Here is a 7514-nt window from a genome sequence, read left to right as displayed (position 1 = left end):
ACTGCTGACATTATTTTAACTTGGCACGTATAACATTGCCATATAAAGTAGAATAGGAAGTTGCAAAATACGATACCTTACAGAGTTAAACACAAAACATATCCAAAATCCATTCAGAATTGTGTGTGTTGTATTTTGCTATTTTTGTGATGTGTGGCCTTTTATTCTGTAATATCCTTCTAAATAAATCATTGAACATCCAGCAAACACAAAACCTGCCTCATTTGAAAAATATTTCCAAACTCCAGTTACTAGTAGCCTTTAGAAAGCTTTGTACTCTGTTTGTCAGTATAGTGCCAACTCTTACCAAGGTAGCTTCCTGGTAAACTCAGTGCTGTCTGTGTGGAATAAAGTGATGCCTGATGTGCTTCCCATTATTGATTATTACAGTAAGATGTATTTGGCATTGTAGCTGGTCCTGAATGAAGAGTACAGTGATTATAAAGCTGTTTGGAATATCCTAAAGCAAATGCCCACAGAGGGTTCTTGTGGGGTTTTTGTTTTGTTTGTTTTTTGGTTGTTTTTCGAGACAGGGTTTCTCTGTAGCTCTGGCTGTCCTGGAACTCACTCTGTAGAGCAGGCTGGTCTCAAATTCACAGGGATCCACCTGCCTCTGCCTCCTCCCAAGTGCTGGGATTAAAGGTGTGTGCCACCAAGCCTGCCACAATGGTTTTTGTTTTTTTGTTTTTTGTTTTTTGTTTTTTGTTTTTTGTTTTGCCACAATGGATTCTTTACAAATTATTTTTGCTGATAGGAAAAGTTAGTATATATTCAATCTGTTACATGTCTTAAACAAATTGATTATGTCTTAAATTCAGTTGATTGTTTTTTAAAAAATATCCCAAGCTACCTGATCTTTAAGAAAGAAATTTCTACTAACATTTTAAAATCCATACTGAGTAAAAATACTTTTCTCCCCTGGTCCTAGAGCTTTTACCTGTTAACATATATATTATAAACAAGGACTTTACAGTTCTTTCAAAAAGTAAAAAGCCGGCATGGGAGAGAATTGGTAATGCCCATGATGTCCTCCTGCTCCGGTCCTCCAGGGAGCAGGTCCATGCTGGGCACTAATAGGCCTCCCACCCCTGCTTTGATGGTTTTTTTCAGTAGAACATATACGGGAGAAGGAGTTGAGACAAAACAATCATCTAGATTTTATTTTCAGAATATAAAGAACATTTGAGAAACTATTCAACAATATTAGCTTTATACCCCAAGACTCACAGCTCTCTAATTGCATAAAGCTCAAGTCTTTGTTGTAGTAGTTGTGCTAGTAGATTTTTAGTTTTTACTTAGACATCATTTCCCCAGAACCGTTTCTTACTTCAATTTTCCCATCAAATTGACTCTATAGGAGTACTGAATTTACAGTTAATTTGTAATTTTGTCTTAATACCTTTAAAAAGTATTTTCACTTCTTTTTATTTCTTGATTCTAAAGCTGAGGAAATTATTTCAATATGTAAGACTTTAATGATTATTGTATGAATTTTTTCTCCGAGTAAATTATCTACTACAGAAATTGACACTACAAAGAGATCGTTAGAGAAAGCATGGTGGCTGGTACGGAATGGACAGTGCACTGAGGATGAGACTGATGAGAGTACCTTGGAACCAATACCACAGTGGACTGTGACAGCAAGGAACCACTGATGGTTTTAAAACATTCTTTGACTTACAGTTGATGCTGTCATAGAACCTGTTTCTTTTAAATTGCTTTATTGGAGCTCTTAGAATTTGTCAAGAATTAATCTGCTAGGCCTTTCTTTGCCTCTGTGTGATCCAGATGCTCACCGGCTTTGCCAGGTGGCCTTTGCTCATATCAAGTTTAAGATGTCAAATTAACAACAAAAGACTCCGTGGTCTGGATAGGCACATGCTGGGTTTTTGGTACTTTGGGTAATAGTATTAATGGATGCTTCTAATTTATTTTCTAGTGAATATTTAGAGCAGTTAGTATGATTGGTAGTGCTTGGTTGTACTTTGTTCAACATGGTAATAGTTTTTATCACAGAACCCTTTACAGCATTATTTCTATAAACTTCCCAGAAAGAACTTACACTTAACTGGTATAAAGAAACTAAATGAACATTTTTTCCCTGTCTTTTGTTTCTACTTACTGTAGTTATTCCTTATAGGATTTATGCATTTACAGTTGACAAACTCTATAACTTGATACGCTTTAACTGTAAGAATATTTTTTAATCTTATTCTTGTTTTAAAAAATAAAGTATAGCCCAAGAAAATGCAGTGCTGATTACCATCACTGCCTGCTGTGAGCTTCTGTCCTGCCTTGAAGGGATTTACCTGCTATGTAACAAGCAATTAAACAACAGATCACATTTTTTTAAAAGGCCACTCAGGCCAAAAAAGGAAATGTTATCAACTTTGTTCACTTACACACACACACACACACACACACAAAAACCAGTGCTGGAGGATGTAACAGCATTGATCTGTTTCTGCCTGGTTTTGGTTTTCCAAAGTTACTAAAGCACATGGTCTACATTTTCTGCCCTACCCTCCCCACCCCTCCTGGTGTGTGTTTATAGTATTTTTGAAAGATTGATACATAAATTGGGTATTTCTATGGATCTTTAAGGTATGGCTGCTCTCCATGGAAGGGAAAAGCATAATTAAGTTAATGCACTTCTTTTCCTAGCTCCAAAGTCACTGTGATGTATATTTTTTTAATGGAATTTAGAAACCTTGTTTTCTCAATTGTAAAATTAGTTTTAAAATGCTGCTTCTCTTATCATTAGTCAAGTAAATGTTGGACTGTTTTCTGCAAATTGCATTTTACAAAATTTAAACTTCAAAACTGTATTAACTTTTATAGTTAAACATTGTATTAAATAAAGTATACTATAATAAACAATTTTGAAGTGTATTTTTGTTAGCCTTATTAAAAATAACCAATAAAATATTATTGTTATAGAAAAGCAAAATGATTTGCATTTAAAAAAAGGGTAGTTGACAAAATGGATCTCTAAGAAGTTATTGGGCATGTCCAACACTTGGGAAGCAGAAGCAAGTGGATCTCTGAATTCAAGGTCAGCCAGAGCTAAATACTGAGACACTTAAGAATTACCAAGCTGGTGATTAAAATTTTACCGTTTGCTTTTTAATTACTCCAAATTTCCCAGTATTAGAAAGAATACCAAGTTTTCCTGTGTCTTTTTCTGTGTGGCTTTGAGGTTTTGTTTTTGTTCTGGGGTGAGTTTAAAGTCAATATGTAGCCAACAAATTAAACAAAGATGTCACACCCACCCAGTGTATGATGATGGGAGTTCTGCCCCAGGGCTTAATACACAGTAAGTAGGTAAATACTTACATGGTAGGTAAATACTTCAACAGCTATGCCCCACCCACCTGTCATTTTGAGACAGTTGTGGTTTGTATGTTTGTTTTTTAAGAGAACTTCTCCGTGTATGCTATTCTGAACTCACTTTGTAGACCAGACTGGCCTTGAGCTTGTAAAGATACACCTGCCTTTGCTTCCCCGAGTGCTGGGTCACAGGCATGAACCACCCTACTCTGGCTTGATACTAGTTGTAACCATTTTTAGATAAGACCAGGCTGGCCTTGAACCCTGAAGAGATCCACTTGTCCCTGCCTTCCAAGTGCTGGGATGAAAGGTATGCACTATCACGCAGAGAACTAGAGCTATATTTTTAAGATTTGTAAGACATTTTTTGGTTTTAATATAATTTAGAAAATGTTTAGGGGAAACTCCCACAGTTAATCATTTAAGATGTGTATTTTTTAATGTACAGGTAACATTCTGAATGTGTTATATTTTGTTGATGGACATGCTTGCTTTTGTGTTTGTGTATGTGTGTGTCTGTCTGTCTGTCTGTACCTTGTGCACCTGAGGTCAGAGTTGGTTCTCTTTGTCCACCATGTGGATCCTGGGGGTCAAACTCTACCCGTGCCATAGCCTTTTCAGTTCTAGGTTTGCAGATATGAGTTGCCATGACTGGCTTTTTAATTCTATCACAGTCCATTACTGTTATAGAACTGGTTATAGAACAAGCCTTGGAGTCAGATTGGGCACACACACCTCTTGGCTGTTTTCCATTTGTATGTATCCCTTGAGTTTTGTCATAGTAAGCATGGCCATACAGAAATGATGTCCTAAGCTAGTAGTAAACCTGTGGTGTTATCCTGTTTGTCCCTTTGAGTTTGTTGTCTGCTCAGGACATCTTGCATACAATTTAGCAATCTGTTACAGTGTTTTTGGTTTGGTTTGGTTTTGGTTTTTCAAGATGATTTCTCTGGGTAGCCTTGACTATCCTGGACTCACTTTGTAGGCCTGCCTTTGCCTCCCATAGTGCTGGCATTATAGGCTTGTTCTGCCCATGCCCAGCTTACAGTGTTCTTTTTAAAACACTGGTGCTTTGCCCCCAAGACATGGTTTCTCTTTGTAGCCTTGGCTATCCTGGACTTGGTTTGTAGACCAGGCTAGCCTCCAACTCAGAGATCTGCCTGCTGCTGTCTCCTGAGTGCTAGGACTAAAGGTATGAGTTTAATTAGTTACAGGGTCTGGTCTCTATCTGTAGCTCTGGCTCTCCTGGAAGACCAGACAGACTTCTAACAAAGATCCCTTTGCCTCCCAAGTGCTGGGATTAACAGTGTGTGCCACCACACCCAGCTGAGTTTCGGATAAAGTAAACCTCACAGTGATTCAGGGTTAATCTAGCCATAGAGTCAAACCCCATTTTTCAAAGTATGGGTGGCTATTGTCATCCTACATAACACAGAACTACTCCCAAACAGTCTTGAATATGGGAGTCACTGCACTGTGCAGTCTGGGTGTTACGAAGTCCTGCTTTACTGGTGAAGGAGACATGTAATTACCCCTAGAGGATTGTAACATCAAATTGCACTGTAGAGTTTGGAGAGCAGCACTTAGTGGCTGCCATTCCAGAGGACCTGAGCACAGTTGCCAGCACCCACATGGCAGCTCACAGCCGTCTGTAACTCCAATCCCAAGGGTTAAAACAACCTTCTGGCCTCCCCAGGGCATCTGGCACACAGGTAGTACATAGACATACATGCAGACAAAACTGCCATACACATAATTTTTTTAAATGTTATAAATTTTTTTTATCTGTGAATGATGTATGACATCTTTATTTGGTACTCCCCTTCTTAGGGGAATAAATATGAAACATTCACAAAGCTATTTGTGATATTTGTAATAGCAAAAGACAAGAAACCAACCGAATATGCCTTTGCCAGTTGTTGAATAAATTAGCACACTCATGCAGCTAAATCTGCCAGAGAGAAAAAGTGATTCACCTTTGATTTTAAAGATAAACAGTAGGTGCTGGAGAGAGAGCTCAATCTGTAAAATACTTTGCTGTGCAAGCATAGGACGTGCATTGGATCCCCAGCACCCACTTAAGCTGGGCATGGTGGTGTGCATGTGTAATCCAAGCACCAGGAGGAGGGTTAATGGAGAAGGGTGAAACCTTGCCTTTTAAAACAAAATGGCACTTGAAGAACATCTAAGGTTCACCGTTGACACATGCACACACCAGCCAACAAAAATATGAAAGGGTCATCAGTGTGGTGCTGCCTGAATGTAATTCCAGTGGTTGGGAAGCTGATGAGATTTAAGTGGAGGGGTTCTGAGTTTAAAACCAGCCTGAGCTATATAAGATCTTGTCTCGGGGGGGAAAAAAGGCAGGGGGTGTGGGGAGGCGGCTCAGAGGTTAAGAACACTGGCAGTTCTTCCAAAGATCCTGAGTTCTATTCCCAGCAACCACATGGTGGCTCATAACCATCTAAAATGAGGTCTGGTGCCCTCTTCTGGTGTGAAGGCACAACATGCAGGCAGAATACTATATGAATAATATTTTATTTTAAATCACACACATGCACATACACAGTAAGAACCACCAAGGTTGCAAGGCCTGGGTTAAAAATCAGAACACAGCCTCACAGTCACTTAGATTTTTTTGTTGTTGTTAGTAAGACTATGGATCTTTAATGGGGATGTAAAATGGTGCTAACTGCTTTAGAAAGTAAGGCAGCCTGATGTGATAACTCACACATGTGAGCCGTAAGGGCTGGAGGAAAGTCAGAAGCTTGAGGACAGCTGCTAGACAGACCTCTCAAGAGGAGTAAGAGGGAAAAACACCAAAGACACACTAGGGCTGGAGAGATGGCTCAGTGCTTAGAGCACTGGCTGCTCGTGTAGAGGACCCAGGTGTGTTTCCCAGCACCCACATGGTAGTTTACAAATATCTGTAACTCCAGTTCCAGCGAATCCAACACCCTTTTCTGCCCTTTGTGGACACAAGTCCTACACATGGTGCATATACACATGCAGGCAAATCATACACATGAAAAGAATTTTAAGTAAATACTGTAGGATTCTACTTAAATCAGGTGGGTGCCAACAATGGTTATTCACAAAAGTTGAGAGAAGGGGGCTGGAGAGATGGCTCAGCAGTTAAGAGCACTGGCTGCTCTTCCTGAGGACCCAGGTTCAATTCCCAGCACCCACATGGCAGCTACAACTGTCTGTAACTCCAGTTCCAGGGGATTTAACACCCTCACACCAATGGATATAAAATAAAATAAAATAAAAAGATTTTTAAGTTGAGGGAAGAAGGGAGTGGGGGATACATGAAGTGAGTATAGTTTCAGTTGTGCAGAATGACTGAAGCCCAGAAATTGCGTAACAAATTAAATATACTTAGCACTATTAAGCCATACTTAGAAGTGTATGTTCTACCTCATGTTCTGTTGTTTTTCTTAACCACAGTTTTTGCAAGGGACGCTCAGTTCATAGAAACCCGATAAACTGGTGTATCAAGTTGACAAAACTACATATAACAATAATTTTAAGTAATTTCATGTCCAGGAGATATACGCTATGCAAGCCACAGAGATGTCGAAACTGTATAGTAACCATCTTAGTAACAGTGAAGTTTGAATGATTGTAAAAAATTGAACGAGCATATGAATTTCTGTTGAGGATAGTAGTAGCTGTGATTCAGTCATAAGAGCAAAGTACAGGCAGCATGGCGCACAGCACAAACACCCTCCGTGAGGTGAGTCAGACACTGAAGTCCACAGCGAGGCTGCATTCTTGTTTGTTTTGTTTTTTGAGACAGGGTTTCTCTGTGTAGCCGTGGCTGTCCTGGAATCACTTTGTAGACCAGGCTGGCCTTGAACTCAGTGGTCTGCCTGCCTCTGCCTCTCAAATGCTGGGATTAAAGGTGTGTGCCCCACCACTGAAAACATTTTTAATAAAATTGTCGTGTGCCCGAGTATACAGCTCAGTCAATAAAGTGAAAACCTGACTTTGAGCCCCAGAGCCCACATTAAAGAAAACACCCAGCACTCAGGGAGGCAGACTCAGGCAGATCTCGGTGAGTTCAAGGCCAGCCTGGTCTATAAATCGAGTTCAGGACAGCCAAGGCTACACAGAGGAAACCCTGCCTTAGGAAAAAACAAAACAAAAATGCAGTGTGATGGCACAGACTTGTCATCCCA

The sequence above is a fragment of the Acomys russatus genome, chromosome 24 (assembly GCF_903995435.1).
Source record: "Acomys russatus chromosome 24, mAcoRus1.1, whole genome shotgun sequence".
In the NCBI taxonomy this organism is placed as follows: domain Eukaryota; kingdom Metazoa; phylum Chordata; class Mammalia; order Rodentia; family Muridae; genus Acomys; species Acomys russatus.
Note: the sequence above shows the minus strand (reverse complement) of the source record.